Below are 22,310 nucleotides of genomic sequence, written 5' to 3'. Positions count from 1 at the left end.
AGTCTTCTAGGCATAGATAAGGAAAGCTCAGTGCATTGAGACGTTGGGGTGACCAGAACAAGGTCAAAGGATGCTGCTGGTTAGGTAGCTGGAGATAGGATGAGGAGGCTGGGGTCTTAATGCCCATGGGGTAGGTGGGCACTTCTGCAGCGTCAGGGAATCGAACAGAGCTTCTGGCAGGGTGGTGTCACAGTCAGTAGTAGGAAGGACAGGGTGGCTTGGGAGGAGCTCCAGGAGATGGCTAGCGAGGAATCTTCTCAAGAGCTTCAGGGGGACCCTGAGGAGATGGCTCACCTGACAACCCACAGTTGGATGGTAGGACTTGGTCCTCTATCAGGTGTAGGTGAGGGAAGGGAAGGAGCCAAGTGTGTCCCCAACATTTGCTCAGTCATCAGTGTGGCCTTGGGTCCCGACTCAGGTCAATGCTCCCTTTGCTTTCAGAAGAGCCTTGGTTTCCTGGTCATTAAGAAACTGGCTTTTGATGAGTCTGTGGGATTGAGTTGCTTGTGACCAGGGGCAGAGGAAGCAACTGGAAACGAGGAGAGAGGTCAAGATCATCTACTGTTACACGATTGTTCCTTGAGAGATGTAAACAAACATCTGTTCATCCCAGACACTAACTACACAATGACAAACCAAGGGACGATCCCACCTAGGCGTAGTGTGGTGAGCCGGTGGATCCCACCTAGGCATAGTGTGGTGAGCCGGTGGATCCCACCTAGGCGTAGTGTGGTGAGCCGGTGGATCCCACCTAGGCGTAGTGTGGTGAGCCGGTGGATCCCACCTAGGCGTAGTGTGGTGAGCCGGTGGATCCCACCTAGGCGTAGTGTGGTGAGCCGGTGGATCCCACCTAGGCGTAGTGTGGTGAGCCGGTGGGTTTACCGAAAGCCGATGTGGCTGACCCTAAGACAGTTCTGTCACTGAAAAACTTATCCCAGCAAGAGCGATGCTCACGAAAGCTTTCTCTCTGGACTTCTCTGCCCAGCTTGCAGACAGTTCCACTGAACAGTCTCCCTGTCTCCTGTTCTCTCTGACCTTTAGTGGGGGCCTTGTGAATCGTGGAACTTTCTGGACTTCCTGATTCTGTGAATTCAATTTCCTTATCTTTCCGGACCTTAACCTCCCTCATCCCTCCAGGAGAGAATATTTCACCATACAGAGATTAGGATCACTGTGTGGGTACCAGCCAGGATGGATGAAGTTAGGCAGAGAGGAGGATTCACGAAGCCATATTTCCAGGAGTACATGAAGGCCAGGGACTGGTCAAGATGGAGGGGGGTTGGGTGTAAAACAAGGTGAGGCCGTGAATTCTTGGGGCAGAGACTTGGAAAACGACAGTGACTTCAGTAGTTAGGAAGTCAGCAATAACCTGAGTGAGAACAACAGATCAGAAAGAAAGAAGGACAGTATTGTTGTTATTATTATTAATTAGTTCTGTGGATGGATGCATGCCACACGCTTGTGGAAGAAGCCAGAGGACAATGTGCAGGAGTTGGTTCTCTCCTTTTGCCATGTGGGTCCTAGAGATCCAACTCAGGTTGTCAGGGTCAGTGGCAAGTTCTGAGCCATGTCAGCAGCCCTTGTTTGGTTTTGTAAAGAGTTCAGCAGGGGAAGTGGCAGCCACGCAGCAGCCTGCCCCACTGTGAGACTGACCTGGAGCACCCATTTACGTTGACTTCAAAACTTCTGCTGGAAAATGGAAATTGAGGAAGAAGAAATCAATGATCCATTTGACTATGGCTTCCAATTTATTTAATTCAGCATACATTTGCATGACTGAATGAAGACCCCTGACAAAGACAAAGACTTAAGGTGTGGGATATTACATGGAATATGGAAAATCAAAATGGATCAGATGGAAAATTTGGCCAGTGAACTTCAAACCTCCAGTGTGGTGCTGATGGAGTCATCATCCAAATCAATCATTGCATTTTCAAGTCAGTAAGGTAGGAACTGTAGCCCCATGAAGGAAATGGCAGAGATGGAACATCTTTGGATGAACAGATGTGGTACCCGAACAAGACCCGGTCACTTTTCAGTCTTGGTGCCAAATAGCTGCTTATGAAATTCAGCTCCACACCCAATCTCATGCATAGGCTGTACCTAGGACCAGTGTGCTACTGACGTCACTCAGGAAATGACGTGAAATTTGAGATGTGTTTTTTAGAGTGTGTTCAGAAATGTACCCTCCTAGCTGAGCCAGGATGCCTAGAATTCCATAAAGACCAAGCCCTGGAACTGGCTGGAGAGCTCGGAGGAGGCACTGCAGCTTTCCTCTCAACCCAGAAATAAAGTGGAATGTGTTGACACCATTAGGAATGTCCAAGAAATACTGGTTTTACTGTTCTTGTCTAGTATGCCACCCGGAATCCCAGTGTGGATGTCTACGGCCTGATCTTCTGGTAGTTCATTTACAAGACCCAATGGGAGGTGCTCTGAGGCTGTGAATTTTCCATATGTACCAGAAATGTCCACATGGATCTTCTGATGGATCCTCTGTATTGCAGATAAATATTCTGGGAGGATTTAGACAGGTAAAGACTATAGAAGCTGGCATACTGTAGCCCTGAAAAATGCCTGATGGGTGAGTGGATGGGTGGATGCTTGCTCTAGGGTATAAAAGAAGAGCATAAACTGAGTATGGGACGTGGGGTGGGGGGTTGTAGCTCAGTGGTGAAATGCACACCGAGGGTGCATGGGGCCCAACAGAAAGAAAAGCAGAACGTTAAAGGAATGGGTCCCCGGAGCTATCTTTAAATTAGAAGCCCAAGCAGCAGGTGGAGACTGCAATTAGTGGAGGGGTGCCTGCGAGCATTGTGGGGCAGCTCTGACCTCACGCCAGCATCCCCCAGGGAGCAATTAAATGAGGCAGAATGTTAGGGACCCACCTTGGAACTGTTGAGTGTCAGGGGGAGGAGGGATGGGAATCAATGGATCATAGCTCCTCCAGGAACTATGACTCCACTACAGTCTTTCTCTCTGGTCCAGTGGAACACAAATCTTCCTGTCTGTCCGTAAAACTCTTCCATTCACATATAAAGATGCCTGCTTTACGAAAGTGAATTCTCTACTCGTTTGGTGTCCTGCTTTTTCCATTGAGAGTGACTAGTAAGTACCTTTGCATGTCTTTAATATTCACCTGCTCCATAAATTCAAATATCATTGTAGCATGAGTTGTTTAATGGCTTTCAGCTCCCATAAATAGCTCCAGTGAGCATTCTTTGAGCTGTATTTTGCTCACATCCTTAATTATTTCCTTAGATACATTCCTTGAGGTGGTATGCCTTTGCAAGACTTGATACATGCCTCCAAATTGCACAAGAAAAGACTTACTAATTTATTCTCCCTCCAACAGGGCATCAAAAAAGTGCCCAGGGTAATTAAAGAGGAATCAAAAAGGCCCTTGCCAGCTTGATAGACTAAAAGTAGTTAACTCATTACAGAATTCATAGCTTCTTTATCTCAGGTTCTGCAGACAAACGGGAGTGGAGCCTAGAGATTTTTCCAGATGGCTTGGTGCCTGGTCCAGAACATCTCTGCTGTCTCACAGATCAAGTTTGATGATCTGCAGGCTTTGTTCCCCATAGTCGTTAGCTAGCATGCTCCCAGTGGGTACACATGGATCACCAGGGGGCAGTGTGGAGCCATCATGCATACTAAGAAGGCCTTCTGGTTTAGCCATAAGAAAAATTTAAATGATACAATTATTCTTTTGTTGAGTGTTTTATGACTTCTGCAGATTGCCACTCATAATATTGATTTGCCTGCATTAGTAGTTCATCCTCCTCCAACTGTTTTTATGTTCACCTTTGCGGGTTCTGGAAAATATCATGGTATACCATAGTTCTTCCACAATGAGGGCAGGGGACACCTGGGTTGTGTGTTCCAATTCCCTTTAGGTGGGTGGCCTCTGCGACCATGGTGGGATAGCTCACCACTTTTGTCTGAGTGTCCTTGTCTGAGGAAAGCCAGGATGGGCTGCAGGAGTGATGGTGTGCGCTGCCCCCTTCAGCGGTAGTATATTTAAAGGGTTAAAAGTGTGGTCTTTGGATGAGATGGAACTTTGGGCTTAGTTATTCAGCTTTCTGTGCCATAGTCCTTTCATTGTTGTGGGGGGGCACCATCTAAAAAGTCCGTGAGGATGAAATGATAGAACACATGAAAATAGCTTGGTGGTCTGCAGATGTTTTCTTTAAAGAATTCTGAATCTCTGTGCAGACACTGTGATGTCTTTCCCTTGATTTTTTTTTTAATTTATGAGTATATGTATGTGCCAACTTGTCTATGTGAATACCACATACTTTCAGGTGCCCTCAGAGGCCAGAAGAGGGTATCAGATCCCCTAGAACTGGAGGTACAAGGCAGTTGCGGGGTGCTTGATGTGGGTACTAGGACATGAACCTGGGTCCGGTGCTCTTAACCGTCTCTGCTGCCCCTGGCTTTCGCACACACATTTTCCTGCGTAGAATGATATGAATATTAGAATACAGATTTTAAGCATGCTGTGTTCCACAGCAGGGTCACGCAGTACAACTCCAGCATCACCAGGACCAGGGAACTACATGTACATTTGTGCTGTGCTGTTTCATGGGGGCAGGTTTCAGGTGATACCAAATTCCGTGGATGCTCAAGTCTGTGGTTCAAAATAGTGTAGCACTGGACTGGGCAAATGGCTCAGTGGGTAAAGTGCTTGCCACACAAGCCTGACAACCTGAGTACAGATCCCCAGATCCCACATAAAAAAGCCAGACACAGTTGTCCAAGCAACTGTAATCACAGCACATCCCCATCGAGATGGCAGGTAGAGCGAAGGAATGGCCAGCAGCTTGCAGGCCGGTTAGCCCGATGTCCACAGCAGTTAAATAGAGAGACCCTGCCACATGATCACCATGCTCGTATCATGGCACACATGTGGCTGCATTAATTAATAAACATTAATTAATAAACAGTGGGGTGTTTGTGTATTCCTAGGCATAGCCTCTCCTATACTTTAAATTATTTCTAGAGTACTTTAAATACTTACTTAACATAGATGTTATGCAAACAGCTGAGTAACAATACGGAGAGTGGTATGTGTGTTCGGTATAGATACAATCACTGAAGGTCTGTGTCTTAGAGTTTCTATTGCTGTGAAGAGACACCACGACCAGGGCAACTCTTGTAAAGGAAAACATTTAATTGGGTGGCTTACAGTTCAGAGGTTTGGTCCATTATCATCATGATAGGATGTGGCAGCGTGCAGGCAGACATGGTGCTGGAGAAGGAGCTGAGAATTATATTTGGAAACAGATCATGATGCCCTCCACTGGGGATTGCCGGAGTTTGAACCAGAGCCTTACATGCACTACGCAAATGCTCTGCCACTGAGCTCTATCCCATACAGCACAAGCCGTCAGTGAACTCAGTGAGCTTCCTGGCTTTACCCAAATTCTGGAACTAAAGGTATTCACGTTGTTTCTGGCTCAATAAATGGTGTTTGTTGTTTTTGTTTTTCTGAGACAGGAACCAGCCTGGAAGTTGCTCTGTAGACAAGGCTAGCCTCAACTTCACAGAAAGTCTCTGCCTCTGCCTGAATGCGGGAACTAAAAGCGTGTGCCACCATACGCAGCCCCTCAGCTAATGTTTAATGGAGTCTTACTCAGCTGGTGTGCTGCCTATTGATAGTGAAACCACCTGTTCCCAGCTTCACTGCCTTCACTGGGGACCAACCAGATCAGGGACAACCCCGGGAAGAGCCACTGACTGCTTTTGGATGCATTTCACCTAGGCTGGCGGAAACCTTTCCAGGAAGGAGGACTTCCGCCCCTCATTCAGTTCCTCCTGAAATGCCCTCCTCTGGTCATCAAGCACTTACCACAGACAATGTGCTATGTCAAGTGCTGTGGTGACCAGAGCACACACAAGCTTCCTGTCCCCAAGAAGCTGAGAGGGGGGAAGAGGAGAAAGGTAAGCCAAGGAGGGACAGAGGCAAGCACACTAGGAAGTGAGTCATCTCAAGGTCAAGGCTAGAGATGGGAAAGATGCCTCCGCAGCCAATAGATGGGACTTCCGGACTAGCTAAATGATAAAAAGGGAGGAAGCCAGTGGAGAGTGAGGTGTCTGCTGCTGTGACCTAGTGTGCACCAGAGGATGGCGGCTTGGGCTTTAGGTGAGACGCAGTTACATGCAGCCTCTGGGGTTTATGTGCAAGCCTCTCTCGATGGTTATCCTTACCAAGAATATGCTGCAGCTCCGACTCCACCAGCCAGCCCCGAATGTCACTTATTTGTGTGACCTTGACTTCCCACCACCTATACTATGTACTTAGTGTTTTCCTTTAAACAAAGTCGCTTTTTCTCACTTTTAAAGATGGGGAGCTGGGTGTGCTGGTGGTGCATGCCTGTATTGTAATCCCAGGTCTCAGGAGGCAAAGGTAGGATTACAAGTTCAAGGCCAGCCTGTGCTGCATAGTGAATTCCAGGTTAGTCTATGTGACTATGGAAACCCTATCTCTAAACAAACAAACAAACAAACAAATAAACATATATATGCCCAGCAAGATGGCTCAGGGGATAAAGGTACTGCAACCAAGCCTCAGGACCTAGGTTCAATTTCCAGGACCTACATGGTAGGAAGGAGTAATTCCCACAAGTTATACTCTGAAGACCACATAAAGACTGAAATGTGTGCTTATACATTTGGAAATATACACAAGAAAATGTAATTTAATTTTTAAAAAGAATTCTTAAAATTTTAGGAGGTGTACAATTATTTTATATATATATATATATATATAGTCACATACTCACATACTCTGTGCCTGGCGCCCTCAGAACCAGAACAGGATGTTGGATCCCCTGGAACTGGAGTTACAGATGGTTCTGAGCTGCCATGTAGGTACTGGGAAGTGAATATGAATTTTGCAAAAGCATGTGCTCTTAGCCATCTCACCAGCCCCTAAAATATTTTATTTTCTTTAAATTATTTTATTTTACATGCATGGGTATTTTGCTTGTGTGTATGTTTATCCACCAGTGCGTGTCTGGTGCCCACGGAACCAGAACAGAATTATGTGGGTGCTGGGAATTGAACCTGGGTCCTCTAGAAAAGCATTCAGTGCTCTTAACCACTGAGCCATATCTCCTTCCCCTCTAAATTTCTTTAATTAAAAAAGTCATATGTGTGTGTGTATGTATATAATATATATATCATATATATGTGATATACATACATGTGTGGAACTTCATTATAAGTGACAGTATCCAGGAAATTTAAATTTTAGAAAAATATGCACATATAGACTTCAGTAATTTTTTTTTGTTTGCTAATTACAGTACTGGGGATCAAACCCAGATGCTTGAGCATGCTGGACACTTGGATTCCATTAGAATAAACACTTCGGGTATTCACTGGGATGGGCATTCATTTCATGGAATGAGAAGGCAATGGTGTAGGCTGTGGTATAATGCATATAGAGTCTGACTTAACTGCCTGGCCACCATCGATGTTCACTTCTTAGCCTTCTAGCCATCCTCATTTCCTGTGCCCTCCCTTCAGGATAAGTGCAGGAAGCTGTGCTTTGGACCCCTTTCTCAGGGTCATGGCCCTGTGTAGAAATCACAGTCTTTTCTCACCCATCAGATCAGAGACCTTTGCGAGGCCTGCTCACCTATGGAGGGATATTCTTGGCACCAGGGGCCGCTGACTTTGGTCAGGCTTTGCAGATGGCATGGAGGGGCCCTAGGAGCTCTGTTTGCTGGGAGCCAGCCCTCTGCTGCCTGGCTGTTCTTTTGTGTTGTGTATTTTACTGGCCCCAGATAACCACTTCCTGTTCCCTATTGATTTTACACAGACCCTGCTTCCTTTCTCCTCAATACCTGGGATGTTTTCCAGCTCCCCCTCCCACGAGGGAAAATCCATAAACTTCAGAATTCCCAGGCCTGCTTTTGGTCCCTGGACTCTGCAAGTTAGGACTGTTTTTTGCTTCTCGATGGCCTTCTCTGTGAACCCTTGCCCCCTTCCAAGAATGTTTCTGATTGTGCCAGCCAGGAGGGAAAGGTTCATGGGACCTGGCTCTTGCTCGTGCTTCTTTCCAGACAGAATATCTGTTATCTATCATCAATTCTCAATCAGAGAAAATAAGTATGACGGTACCTCACAGGGATTTTCACCCAGTTAGAAAGCCACCTGGTTTACTATGTTGAGCACTCTGAGCCTGCATCTGGCAGAACTGAGAAGTATTCAGTAATCTATTAACAATGTCTAGCATGGGCATGAAAAGGGGTGCACCATACTTGTGCCCCATGGTCAATGTTCCAAGATTGCAGGGTTAGGCTGACACTTCTAGAAAGCAAAAATAAGGTCCTGTACCCTTCACGGTAGTCTATAAAAGGGCGCTGTACCCACCTGCTGTCTCTCACTTGCAGTGAGATGACAGATACTCATCATCACATCTGACTTTCTACTGAGTTTCCTGGCTCTAACTCGAGTCATCGGGCTTTCATGACTAGTGATTTTTATTCCTGAACCATCACCAGGCCCGTTCGTGTAGCTGTATAGTTTGAAAGGGTATTTCTAAAGGAAAGTGAAAGATGGATTGGCAGGTGTAGGCTGGTGGCAGAAACAGTGGTAACACTGGACACAGCATTTGGGACCTTCCCAGCTCTACCCAACACCCGTTCCTTGGTAGAGGCATCTAGTCCAGCTGAGGCAAAGGGACCTGCTGATATATTTCACAGACTTTCTACCTGCTCCCTTCAAACCAAGTTGCTTAAGCTAGAAGTGTAGCTCCGGAGGTAGAGTGCTCGCCTAGCACACATACCACCCTGGGTTCAATCCCCAGAACTACATAAGCCAGGCCTGGCTGCACATGTCTATAATCCCTTGGAGGTAGAGGTAAGAAGATCAGAAATTCAAGGCAATCTTCAGCTAATAGCAAATTTGAGAAAAATAAAACCAAGAAAAGAGACTGGAGAGGTGGCCCAGTGGTTAAGAGAATACACTACTTGTGCAGAGGGACCCGAGTTCAGTTCCTAGCACCCATACTGGGCAACTCACAACACCCTGTAACTCTGGCATCATAGATCCTGTGTCCTCTTCAGATCTATGCAGGTACCTGCATTTATGGGGATATACCCCCCACACAGACTCACATGCGTGCACATAATTAAAATGCAAACTTTAAGGGAAAAATAAAAAAAGCAAACAACAACAACAACCCAAAACAAAACAAAACAGGTTGCCACCCCAAGGTTCTCCACATGCACCAGACAGGGCACACTTTCAGAAGTGTCTAGAATCCAGCTGGGAGCTTGGAAGTTTCTACTGCCAGTGGGAAACAGTAAAAGATGCTAAAATAGATGTTGAGGTTTCTGATTGTGTAAACTGAGGGCACAAATCCGGGGGTGAAAATTAGTAATCAGGAGATTACTCTTAATAGCTTTGTGTCCTGCTGCTACGGTGTAACACATGGACCTTGTTTAAGAAAAAAAAAAAGTAACTGAAGCGAAGAACAGAAGCAAATAAATTGCCTGAAATGCTGAAAACTCCGTGGTGACATTTTAGTGAGTGTCCATCCAGCTTTTGTTGGCCTTTCTCCTGAGCCCTTTGTCCAGGACATTTAGTTAGGTCAGTAAGTTTAAGCAGAAGGCATTTAGAACCTGCAAGCATCTGCCCGGGGCAGGAGCAGAGCACTTCCGGCAGGAGGCCTGTCTCCCCAGAGCTGCCCGGTGCACAGGGGCCTGAGAGCGGCCCACGCTCGCCCTGGTTGTCCACGGAAAGCCAGCTAAGGCCTGAGAAGACAGTAGAGGGTCTAGGCAGGTGGGAGAGACAGTGCTAGGGAGCCACCGGAAAGGTTGAGGAAGTGGAGGCTGCCCAAGTAGGTCCTCCTTCTCTCTCTACTCCTTCCCTCCTCCCCGCCTCCTCTTCCCTCCTCCCAGCCTCCTCTTCCCTCCTCCCCGCCTCCTCTTCCCTCCTCCCCGCCTCCTCTTCCCTCCTCCCCGCCTCCTCTTCCCTCCTCCCCGCCCCCTCTTCCCTCCTCCCCGCCTCCTCTTCCCTCCTCCCCGCCTCCTCTTCCCTCCTCCTCCATTTCCCACTTTCCTCCTGCGTCTTCTTTCCTTCTTTCGCCATTGTCTCTTTCTTTCCCTCCCTCATCTCCAACTCCTCCTTCCATCCCTCCTCCCCTCAGCGTCCCTTTTCTTCCCTCTCCGCTTCCCCCTTCCTTCTTTCCCTGACCCCTTCCTTTTCTCTTCCCCTGCTCTCACACAGTCCGAGCCCGCAGGGTCCGTCAAGTCTACCGTCTCCTCCCCGGTGAAGATCAGCCACGGTGAGGAAGCCACACAGACCCTTCCTGTGGCGTCAGCCCGCGGTGGCCTCACACTCCCCATTGCTCTTCCCGTCGGACTGTGGTGTCCTCTGTGGCTGCCCTTCAGAATGCTGCCTGGGCATCTGCTCAGGCCCAGCCTCACTTAGTACAACGAGAGAGAGAGATACTCACCGTAATACCAGTTCCGTGCTGGTTTTGCCCACAGCTTGGCAGAGGCCAGAGCATGTCATGCCCTGTGCCGATATAAGTATGGAGAGGTAAACTCACTCCTGCGTTGCCCAGAGTGGTGCTGACTTCTCAAAGGTCTTACCAAGTCTGCATATACATACATGGATCTAACCATTCGCCTCACAACTGGAAACATGTCCTGTGACCCCCGTATTCACACAGGGGCCAAGCGATGCGCGTTCGTGGAAGTCAGGGGGTGTTTATTGTAGGAAAAAAAGCAAGAACACACTGGCTTAAGTGTCGACCTCAACGAGGCAGCTGGGTAAGAGCAGATATGGACCCCGTTCTCGCCTGTGTGGCTGGAACAAGGTGAGGGCCATATATGAAGGCAAGAGTGCAGGGCTGAAGGTAAAGGGCCGGAGCCAGCAAACGGGCTCTACACCAGGGGGCCGAGGCAGTTGGCCTCAGCTGAGGAAAAGACGTGCTGGCAGTGAAGTCCTCCTCCACACAACAGTGACAAAGTATGGACCCCAGGGAGAGCTGCTGTGTGGGGTGGTCAGAGGAAGGCCAGGCGCTGAAAACGGGTCCCACGTGTGTTTCTCTATGGCACTTTCATGGTCAAGCGCTGAGTGTAGAAATCACTCGGGTCCTGAAGCTCCAGGTCAAAGCCAGGAGAAGGCGGTTTAGACCCAGAGAACTGTAGACTATGGAAATGAGGACATGAAAGCGGGTTCAACATTGACTTGGGTTGATTGATTGATTCATTCGTTTTTGAAATAGGGTCTCAGTATATAAAAATGGCTTTGAACTTGGGGTCTCTGTGCCCTCCATACTGTGTGTCACCACACCCAACTGGCTTTTCGTTTATCTTAAGCCTCGAGCTTTGCTCCAAGGGCTACCTTGGTCTAGGCCATCAGAGTGTCCATGTCCAGTGCTCAGAGGGCAGTTTTCCCTGCTCTTTCTGAAAGGAGAGGAGCATGTAGCTGCCAGAAAGATGCACCTGGCCACGTGTTCAGGTCTCCATGACGACCTCAGGCCCAATCAACTAGGCATCACATGTGTAGCTTTCTAGACATCTGTGAATGGAGTCAATAATTCTCCAAGTCAGGACAGGCCAAAGAGCCCTCTCCACCCCTGCCTACCAGCGGTGGTGTGTGGCTGGCCGGTTGGTACCAGGCCAATGATTAGCATCTCTTCCCACTGCTTACAGTGACTCACCATGATCCCTCGAAACCAACTGTGGTGGGAACGTTCGCACCACAGATACCACAAATGCTACACGATAGACTTGGGTGTTGGACTTCAGTTTTTGCTTAGGAAGCAGCATTCAGGGTTTACTGGGGCACCACTGAATGGGACCTCTCCCCCACAAAACACCAGAGCTGTCTGAGTCCCCCCACACTCTGCCAGATCTTCCCCATCCGTGGGCAAAGTGCAAGCCATTAGCTCCATGAATAAAAGTAACTAAAATTGAGTGACTCACTGCATAGTTTCTTTTCCCTTCCAACAGGATCTTGCTATGTCACAGGCTGAGCTTGAAGTCCTGGGCTCAACTGACCTGCTTCAGCGCCTCAGTAGCTAAGGGAAAATAGTGACATCACTATATATATATAATTCCCCCCCCCCCCCCCCCCCCCCCCCCGCTGGAGTGATTGCTCCACCAACGGAGTGGTTGGTCTCTGTAGGTGAGAACACGTCCTCAGAAGTAAGGGTCCCCCAGATCAGCTGGTATTCAGAAGTAAGGGTCCCCCAGATCAGCTGGGACTCCCGATGTATGGGGAGTCCTTTGACATGCCTTTGTGTTTAGACAAACAGCTGCATTGGTTTGGGTTCGGGTTTTCCTCCTCTAGTAGGCCCAGGTCTGGTCCAGGTCTTGTCTTTAGACTGATAGAGTAAAATGCCCCTAGTTCATAGGTGAGGTGACTGAGTCCAGAGAGGTAAGATGGGGCCTGGGTCTCTGGTGCTCCGCTTTTCCACCAGAGAGCCAGCTTTCTAAATCAAACCCGAGCTCAAGTTCTGGTAGGAGAAAGCCCCAGATTCCCTGGGACAGGAGACACGGATAGTTGCAGGTCGCTTGGGACAAGGTGGAGTGTGCACGATTTTACAAGAAGACTAAGTCTTACTGGTCCGTGTGTGTGTGTGTGTGTGTGTGTGTGTGTGTGTGTGTGTGTGTGTGTGTGTGTGTGTGTGTGTCTGTGTGTCTGTGTGTGTGTTGTTCTGGAGGCCTGAAGAAGAGTCAGATGCCCTGGAATTGGAATTGGAGTTACAGGTAGGTGACTGACTGAACTGCCTGACATGTGTGCTGACATCCGAACTCGGGTCCTCTAAAAGGGCGCACGTAAGCTCTCTCTGCTGAGCCATCTCTCCAGCCCCAAAGTGTGATTTCTTTTTTAAAGAACTTTTCCACCAAAAAAAAAAAAAAATTATCTATTGTATTAACTCCAGAAGTAGCTAGTTACAGATCCCCATGGACTGACAAATTGAATTTATTTCGGGGGACTCGTCTCTCACCAACCTCAGGAAGGAACAGGGCCCTCCGCACCGGGGTGGGACAAAGAGCTTGTGTTCGGGATTTAATGCCGCCCAGTACCTATATGCGAATGCTTAAAGCCACTCTATAAAGAGAAGAGAGGATGTAAGAGTCAAAGTATGATGTTTGATTTTTCTTTTCTTTCATTACCCTTCTTCAGTGGTTTCTGAAAATTAAATATTTTCCCCCTTGGGGGGTATTTTTGTCTTTTTGCTTGAGACTGATTGTTCAGAGTTGGTGTATTTTCCCTTTTAAAATATTTACTTGTTCTGTTTTTGTGTGTATGTGTGTGTCTGAGTGTATGTATGAGTGCCACATGCATACCTGAGTCCTCAGAGGTCAGAGAGGGGGTAGGACCTCCTGGAACTGGAGTTCCAAGTGGCTGTGAGCCACCCTGTGGGTGCTGGGAACCGAATGTAGGTTCTCTGCAACAGCAGCAAGTGCTTTTAACCACTGAGGTGACTCTCCAGAGTTGGTGCACTTTTAAACTTAGAGCAATCTATGTGTGGGAGATAAAGAACCATTCTCCCAGACCCCACGAGTGTGGGGGCAGGGGGCTGGAACTCATGGTTATCCTCCTGCTTCTGCCTTCCGAGTGCTGGGACTACAGGTGTGAGCCACCACCCCTGATTAGATAAAGGGTCTTAAACAGACTTCTAGGAATCAGCAGGGCTGGGCAACAGAGACTCCATGCTGTCCCTCCAAATCCCAGCAGTACTCAAGCAGTCATTCAGCAGTAAAGATCAACTGCTCAAGAGTAAATTGGACAATGGTGGTGTATACTTTTAATGCCAGCACTTGAGGAACCTAGTGAGACACTGTCTCCCCCACCCTCAGCCCCACCCCTTAGAAAAAAAGTGAAATAGACTCCTTTGCATACAAACCAATCTCCAAAGGGTACTGCAGCAGACTGGCCACCCTAGTCCGCTGGATTGACAAATGGGCGTGGCACACTTGTCAGGACACAGTGGCTGAGGATTTCAGTACTTTCTGCCTGCTGTCATGGCTGGAATGTGAAATGTCTCCCCACAGACTTGTGCATTTGAACACTTGGGCCCCGGATGGTGATGCTGTTTGTAGAGGTGAAGGAACCTTTGAGATGTGGTGTCTACCTGGTAGAGGTATATCACTGAGGGTGGCTTTGAAGGGTGTACCCACCTCTGGTTCCAGTCAGCACCCTGCTTCCTGCTTGTGGGATATGTTAGGAGCCGTACCATCTCCTGCCCAGAGCTCTGTTTTGCCTTCCTCACCCTTGATGAACTGAAACACCCGTGCAATTGTGAGCGCAAATAAATCCCTCCTCTGTTGCAGACATGAGACACATAACTGAACAGGCATGACCCATGGGGAGCCCAGAGGATAAAGTATACAAACAATACCCTTTCTACCATGTGAGTTCCAGGGACACTCCAAATACACCTGGGCCAGTGGGAGTAACTGAGTTGTTAGAAGGTAGCCTTGGGTCTGGGATTTGAGCAAAGTTAGTTTCTCACAAGTAAAAGATGCAATAGACTGGAGACCAGCAGAACAAAATAGAATACTCGGGTCCAGAAAGAAGTTACCGGTAGCTGGTGTTGGGAGACAGTGAGGGTTGGTTGGCTTGTTGATTTTATCTCTGGACCACTGAATACAACCAGGGTAGGTAGGCTCTTAGCAAAGGACAGGCTGGCTGGTTGGGGTTTTGTAGGTGGTACAGGTACAGTGGTTTGATGAGGTACAGTTAGCTCATCCACCGTGGAGAAATTATTCACTGTTGCACATTTTCCGTTTGTTGCCAACTTTATATGGACAGCTGCCTTTACAAGGAAGAGGAAGGGCTGGGGAGGTGGCTCACTGAGGACTATGTTTACCTCGCAAGCATGAGGACCAGACTTCAGCACCCCCAGGACCTGGCTTGGTGGTTAGTGCTTATAATCACTGGAAGCAGAGACAGGTGTGTCCCTGGGGCTCACAGGTCAGAACACTCGCCCACTGGGCCAGCTCCAAGTCTCTGTGTCCCAAAAGTCAAGGCGGTCTGCTCCTGAAGAACAGTACCCAAAGCCTCTGTCCACATGCTCACACACACAGAGAGACAGAGACCCAGGAGGCGGGACTGGGTGTGGTAGAGCATCCCTGTAACACCAACAGCAGTCAGTACTCAGGAGACTGAGCGAGCTGGGTTATTGTGAATTGGAGACAAACTTGGCCTACATAGTGAGACCCTCTGTTTTGAGATGTCTCACTGTGCTTGAAGCCATTTTAGGGGGGGGTGAGGGGGTGTTTGTTGCCTCGGTCTTGTCTCTTGGTGACAGCATCTGTGGCATCCTTTGAGGCAGCCTTAGGAATCCTTGGACTTTATTCAAGAGAGCCCTAGCTTAAGTCCCAGGGGTCACTGTTCACCAGTGGGGACCAGAGAGGCAGACAAGGCTGCTCTCCTAACCTAGGAACCTGAAACGGACTCTGTCCTCTGCCTGTGTCCACAGGAGTTGTGGAGTCCCTCCAGGAGCTGGAGTTCGGGAGATGAGTGCTCTCCTCTGGGAGCCTTGCAGTGGGCTCATTCTGTGACAAGAAGCCTTGCTTTTTCTCTGGTGACCCAGAGAAAGGGTTTTCTCAGGGAGCATTTGAGCAGAGACTGGGCATCCCAGCGCGTCCTGAGTAGGGGTGAGACAGGGTGGGCCTGCCGGCGCAGGGGGCCTTCACTGCTCTCTGGGAGCCTGAGGGTTAATCTCCATAGCTCATTGGCAGCTCTGCCTCTGTCCAGGGCATGCTGGGATTTCCTCCCAGCTGTTTTACATCACGAAGATTTGTGTGTTGGGGAAATTCCAGGGCACAGCTGCAGTTAATCTGCTGCAGGGTCTCGGAGCAGAGTGGGGATTGTGTAGGACAGGTCTCCGCCCCACTGCAGGAAAGCGGGCTCTGGTCTCCAGGGAACAGCCTTCAGAGGGACCCTTCCCCAGGCCCGAGTGGAGCGGAAGCAGCCCACCTGGCCGAGCACTTAGCCCAAGGAGGACTCTGGGAAAGAGACAGCGGAACATTCAGGAAAAACAGCACCCCTCTAACAAAGTGAAAGTAACATCCAGAGCTTAGAAATGTCACCCAAAAGAAAACGGCTTTTGTCCACCTTTACTTAGGAATGTGGCGCTCTGATCAGCCTTCCACAGAAAAGTACAAAAAAGAGCCAACCCTGGTAGCCTCTTAGGGTCCGCCCAGGGAATGCAAAAGTGCTCCCAGGTGAGAAAATCAGTCACTATGGATGCATCTCACGAATGAGTCAAATCAGAAACCACGTGACCATTTTTGGTGGATGCTGAGTGAATTCAACGTCTGTTCCAATAAGAACAACGTTAAAATAGGACTAGAATCACCCTTCCTTAACAAGGTGAAGACACATGCCAGGGCTGGGGAGCTGGCTCCTCACATAAAGGCCCTTGCAAGCCTGAGGACCTGTGTTTAATCCCCAGGACTCACATAAAGGTGGAAGGAAGGGAACCAACTCCACAAAATTGACCTCTTGCCCCGACATGTGCGCACATACCACTTACACACACACACACACAGAGACAGACAGACATATAATGATGATGATAAATAAATAATTTTGGGTTTTTGGGGGTTTGTTTGTTTGTTTGTTTGTTTTGTTTTGTTTTTTTGAGACAGGGTTTCTCTGTGTAGCTGGCCTCAAACACACAGAGATCCGCCTGCCTCTGCCTCCTGAGTGCCGGGATTAAAGGCGTGCGCCACCATGACCTCAGTGCTATGGTAGGCGGAAACAGTGGGATCCCTGTGGCTTGCTGGTTGCCAGTCTGGTTCCAGTGTGTGGTAAGGAGCCCTGTCTCAAGAGAATAAGATAGAGAATGATAGAGCAAGACACCTGACATCCTCCTCTGGCCTCTGTCCATGGGTGTGCACATACACATGTATACACACACCCAGTCACACATGCACACATAAAAGTAAACAAAAAGATTTTTATTGCATTTTTATTTATTTAGCATGAGTGCTGGGTCAGGGTGAGGGTTGATTGTCACAGCACCTGTGTGGAGGTCAGAGGACAACTTTCAGGAATCAGTTCTCTCATTCCACCATGTAGGTCCCAGGGATCAAACTCTAGTTGTCAGGCTTGGTGACAGAGGCTGTTACCTACTGAAACTACTTGGTGGCCCCAAACAATAAAAGATGCATTCTAAACCACGGACATACTGTGCTTAACTATAAACCAGCATAGCAGAAGACTGGATCCCCCACCAGATTCCAAGATTCTGTGAGAATGGGAACTCTCTATCGGCCCTCCGTACGTGTCACAGAACATGGTGGCATATTAAAGCAGTGTATGTAAGTTGAGGATGATGTGGTCTTTCCTATCGCTGAGACTATTCAAGAGGTCCTTTAGTCAGAGACAGCTCTCCAGAGTAGCTGTCACTGTTGCTCAGTCCAGCAGTTGCACTGATATTTTGAAGACCCGGAGCTTTGCCTTTTCAGTGGCCATCCCAGGAGAGAGGGGGGTAGGTGAACCAGGCTCTGAGCACATCAGCTGCACTCATGCCCGGCTGTGATACACCAGTCATAAGCCTGAGCCTCAGGCAGCTTGTCGAATGGAGCTTAGATGGGGCTTGTCAAAACCTGTTTTAATTTGTCCACACACCATTATTATGCACAGAGCCTAAGCTCAGCTACACATCACTTAATCCCTACAGACATGCTCCACCCATGTGCAGTGACCTCCAGGATAATTGTGGGGCTGACCTCCCATGGGAAACACTGCCAAGAAGCGCTTTCTTGGCGCTGGAGAGATGTCCCAGTGTTGAGTGGGTACTGCACTTGCAGGGGGCCCGAGTTTATTTCCAGCACCCACAGTTCATGGCTTACACAACCACATGTAATTGCAGCCCCAAGGGATCCAACACCCTGACAGCTGAGGGTACCCATACACACATGTGCACAACACACACAGAGACACAATCAAAATTAAAAGTAAATAAATCTTTTTAAAAAGTAGTTTCTTTCCAGTGGATGTGATCTAGGCATTCAGAACTATGCAGATGCCTGCGTTTACCTAGTGCTGACTTGGGATATTACACGTCTGGGGCCTCCTGTTGCCCTAATTCCTGGGGAGCATTTTAGAATTCCCCCCTCCTTGGGCTGCAGTCTGGAGGCTTCTAAGGCATTCTACTGTTCAGTGAGCCCTAAAATTCTGCCGTCCACCCCACAACTCTCTTCAACATCTTAAAAAGGCTAGGGAGTGGCCAGTGGTTGAACCCTTGCCACACCAGTGTAAGAACCAGAGTTTGGGTCCCTGACGTCCACGTAAAAGCTATGCTGATGTAGTGACCCAGCTCTAATCCCAGCATTCGGGAGGCAGAGATGGGATTCAGCAAGCTCTGGGGTCAGTTGTGAGACCCTACCTCAATATATTAGGTGAAGAGCAATCCAAGACACCTGGTATCAAAGAGAATCAGACCAAGAGTGATCATGCAGGACACTCTGGCCTCTACACACACAAGCACAACATGCATGCACATCCATATAAACACATAGGTACACCACACACAAGGGGAAAAAAATTAAGTTGGGAAAAGGAGAACTAAAATGATTCTCTGCCCTGTTTTCCCAGGCCTGGGCTTAAGACTGTTAGCATCTAAGCTTCCTGTTCTCAGTGAAAATTAGTGTGTGAGCTGGGCATGGTGGCACATGCCTATGGCCCCGCATGGGACACTGAGGCACTGGAAGCCCAAAAAAGATATCCCGCTAGACAGATAAAGCAGCCGAAAGTCAGAGCTCTCACTCTGTGAATGTGTGGTAATGGGGAACTCTTTACTGTGAGTGTATGTGTGGTAATGACATGCATGTACATACCTCGACATCCGCACTGTCAAGTGGAATGTGCCCTGGTAAAATAATTCAGTGACTGCAGGTCAACTCCTCAGTCACTAAAATAGTGATTCACAACAGCAGGCAGCCCCACCCCTAACCCCGTCCTGGGCGACATTTGGGAAAGTCGGAAACACTTCTTTTTTTAATGTTTATGAATATTTTGCTTACATTTGTGTGAGTGTGTGTGTGTGTGTGTGTGTGTGTGTGTGTGTGTGTGAACACATCATGTACATTCAGTGCCTGTGTAGGACAGAAGAGGACATCAGATCTCCTAGATCTGAGTTACAGGCAGTTGTAAGCTGCCATGTGGGTGCCTGGATCCGAACCTGGGTCTTGTGCAAGAGCAGCACATGTTCTTAATGGCGGAGACATCTCTTCATCCTTGACTCTGAAACATTTCTAACTTTCAAGACAGGTTGGGAGGCTGCTGAGGCTGGTGAGCTGCTGGTGTGTGAAGACAGCCCCCTCCACAGCGGAGTCCTACAGCTGGATATGTCAGTCATTAGTGCCAAGGGGAACAAGACTGCTTGGCAGTCCTAAAGCCAGCTGTGTGTGACAACCCAAAAGATCGCCTACGGTGTTATTTAAGGCCCCAAACATTGTCCCAAATCAAAATTCAGATTGTTTTGGCCCACTCCAATAAGATTTAAAGGTATCTCTGGAACAGCCAACAAGCGCGTATGTTTTTATGGCACAATGGGAAACCAGATCATGGTGGACCTGGTGGACGCTGAGATTCCCCTGTTGCAGTTCATGTTGGGGTGATATAATTTGGGTCATTTCCCTTTAGTACCAGATGTTTGTTCCAGAGGTTCAGTTTCTTAAACAGACAAACATTTGGGTTGTTGCTTCTGGAAGACGTTTGGTACTCAAAAGTACTGGCTTCCTCAAGCCACCACCATAGGAGAACACTGATGTCCGTATTTCCATTCAACCTTTGGGGTGGGGGCAGATAGACAAGGAATGAGAGAGTCCATGAGAACAAAGGAAGTGTTGGAGGCTGGTACGGTGGAAGGGGTCACAATGGGCTGCGGGCATCTCACTGGATGAAGCACCTGGTGTGCAAGCGTAAGGACCAGAGTTTGGATTCCGGGCACCCGTGTAAATATCACTCAGAAGGGGATCCCGGGAGCAAGCTAGTTAGCCAGACTGGACCGTCTGGCTTCGCTGGAGAGATCTTTACCTCAGTGAATAAAGTAGAGTGATTGGGGAAGACTCTGATCTGAGGTCACACACACACACACACACACACACACACACACGAGCGTTCTTGATCATAGAATAGTAAAAGGAATGGATTATTTTCAAGTGAAAAGCAATCATAAAAACCCTAGGCTCAGGTTTTGGCGCAGCTGGCCTATCCCTTTAGCCTGTGCTTACAGCTATTGACTCACCCGAAAGCCTGGGCTGGTGCCCCTTCCTGCTGCTGGAAGGGCTGTGTGCGAACCTCGGTTCTTTGAGTGGGTGCGCTGTGATCTGTTGTTGTTTTTCCAGGAGTTGGTTCTCACCTTCCACTTGCTGAGGCTGGATCTTTCTTGCTTCTGCTGCCGCCCTGAGTACTGTAGGCTCCCTGGCCCTAGGAGCTCCCAGGCAATGCTGTCTCTGCTCCCATATTACAGCAGGAATGCTAGGGTTATACATGCATGCTCCCAAACGCCATTATTATTTTTTCGTGTGTGGGGGCTTCAGGGTTTCTCAGTGCCTTTACCTGCTGAGCCGTCTCCCTGCCCTGTTTGTTTATTTTTTGAGACAAGGTCTCATGTAGCCCAGACTGGCCCCAAACTTTCTATGTAGTACGTAGGTCCTTCTGGCTCCAACTCCCTAGAGCTGGAATTACAGGCAGGCAGTACCACTGTCAGTTTATGTACCGAGGAGCATATCCAGGGTCTCATGTGTGCTAGGAAAGCTCCCTGCCAGCCTGAGCTACATCCACAAGTCTTATAGATACCTTTCTGAAAACTCGGCCCCTGCCCTGTTCACCCCACCCAATACTTTTCCCGCTCATAGCCAGTTGTACCTCCCTCCCCTGTGAAATCCAAGAGCAATGACGATCCAAAGGCTCCCTTCAGTCTCTGAAAGTCTTTCTGAGCCTCCCCTTCCTCACAGACCTCTAATTCTCAAGCTAGTCTCGGAAATTCTGCACAGACGTCGCCTGGCTGGTCGGGTGCCCAGAAGCACCCTGTCACTGTTGACTCTAGGACAACATGCTTGCTTTTGCTCCTGGCAAAGACTAATGGTTTGCTTATGAACATAATAGCTGCCATTTATCAAACATCTCCCACGTGCAAGACAGTGTTCGGTCCCTGACGTGGTCCCGTCCCTGCTAACAGTCTGTAAAGTTAGTCATAATAGCTTGCCCCACAGGTGACAAAACAAGACTCCAAATTGTTAAGTCATTTGTCTTGGGTCACAGCCTACATTGGTTGAGTGATGTCTGTACTCATGGATGCTGTGCTCAGAGCCCAGGGTCCCCCACTTCCCCTAGACTCCCTCCTGTCAGCCGTGCCGAACCAACAGTAAGGAAAGGTGGTTTTCTTCCCCTCTCGAGAGCATGTGTGCACGGATTTATATGCATGTGGGTATGGGAATTCCTTTCCCGCCCCCAACGATGCATGGCAGAGGGTGGGTGGGGTGCCAGGTGATCGTTCCAAGGTTGAGAGATACTAGTGAAAAGGTCAGCATCCGTGAGTGTGAATAGATGCTGGGTGTGGGAGTACACACCTATAAACTGAGTATGCCAGTTTCAGAAGCAAGAAGACTGTTGCAAATTCAAGGCCAGCCTGGTCTAAATAGTAAGTTCCAGGCCAGCCAAGACTATGTAACAAGACCCTATCTCAAAGAAACAAACAAACAAAAATGATAATTACTCATAACCCTTGACTGTGAGACAGGTGGGAGGTTTTTGGTTTTATTTTAGTTTGGTTTGGTTTGGTTTGGTTTTTGGTTTTTCAAGACAAGGTTTCTCTGTGTAGTTTTGGTGTCTGTCCTGGATCTCGCTCTGTAGACCAGGCTGGCCTCGAACTCACAGCAATCCGCCTGGCTCTGCCTCCTGAGTTCTGGGATTAAAGGTGTGCGTCACCACCGCCCGGCAGGTGGGAGTTTTTTTTTTTCAGACAGATCTTATACATCCTAGACTGGCATCAAACTTGTTATATAGCTGAGGGTGACCTTGAACTTCTGATCCTCCTACCTCTATCTCCCAAGGGCTGAGATTTCAGGCATGCCACCACCATGGCCCATATATGTGGTGCTGAGGGTTAGAGCGAGGGCTTTGTGGATGCTCTGTGAATACTCTCTACCACCTGGACCGTACGCCCTGCCCAGTCCGGCGCTTTATCATTTGTTTATCACTCCCACAAGTGTGTTTCTTGGGGAATGCCATCGGTGATGCTGCAGGAGATGGAGATGGACCAGGCAGGCCCTCCGTTTGGGAATCTCTCTGATGGTCTGCCTTGCTCC

General features: G+C 48.6%; 1 protein-coding gene across 2 annotated transcripts in view; it reads left to right on the top strand.

Annotated features, from left to right (window-relative positions):
• Tcf7l1 (transcription factor 7 like 1) overlaps positions 1–22,310 on the top strand; it is a 164,564-nt gene that overhangs the window by 118,703 nt on the left and 23,551 nt on the right. The gene's annotated exons all lie outside the window — the stretch shown is intronic.

Source organism: Peromyscus californicus, unplaced genomic scaffold (genome assembly GCF_007827085.1).
Source record: "Peromyscus californicus insignis strain IS unplaced genomic scaffold, ASM782708v3 Scaffold_6__1_contigs__length_162567912, whole genome shotgun sequence".
Taxonomy (NCBI): Eukaryota; Metazoa; Chordata; class Mammalia; order Rodentia; family Cricetidae; genus Peromyscus; species Peromyscus californicus.
This window is presented reverse-complemented; position numbering and strand designations above follow the sequence as displayed.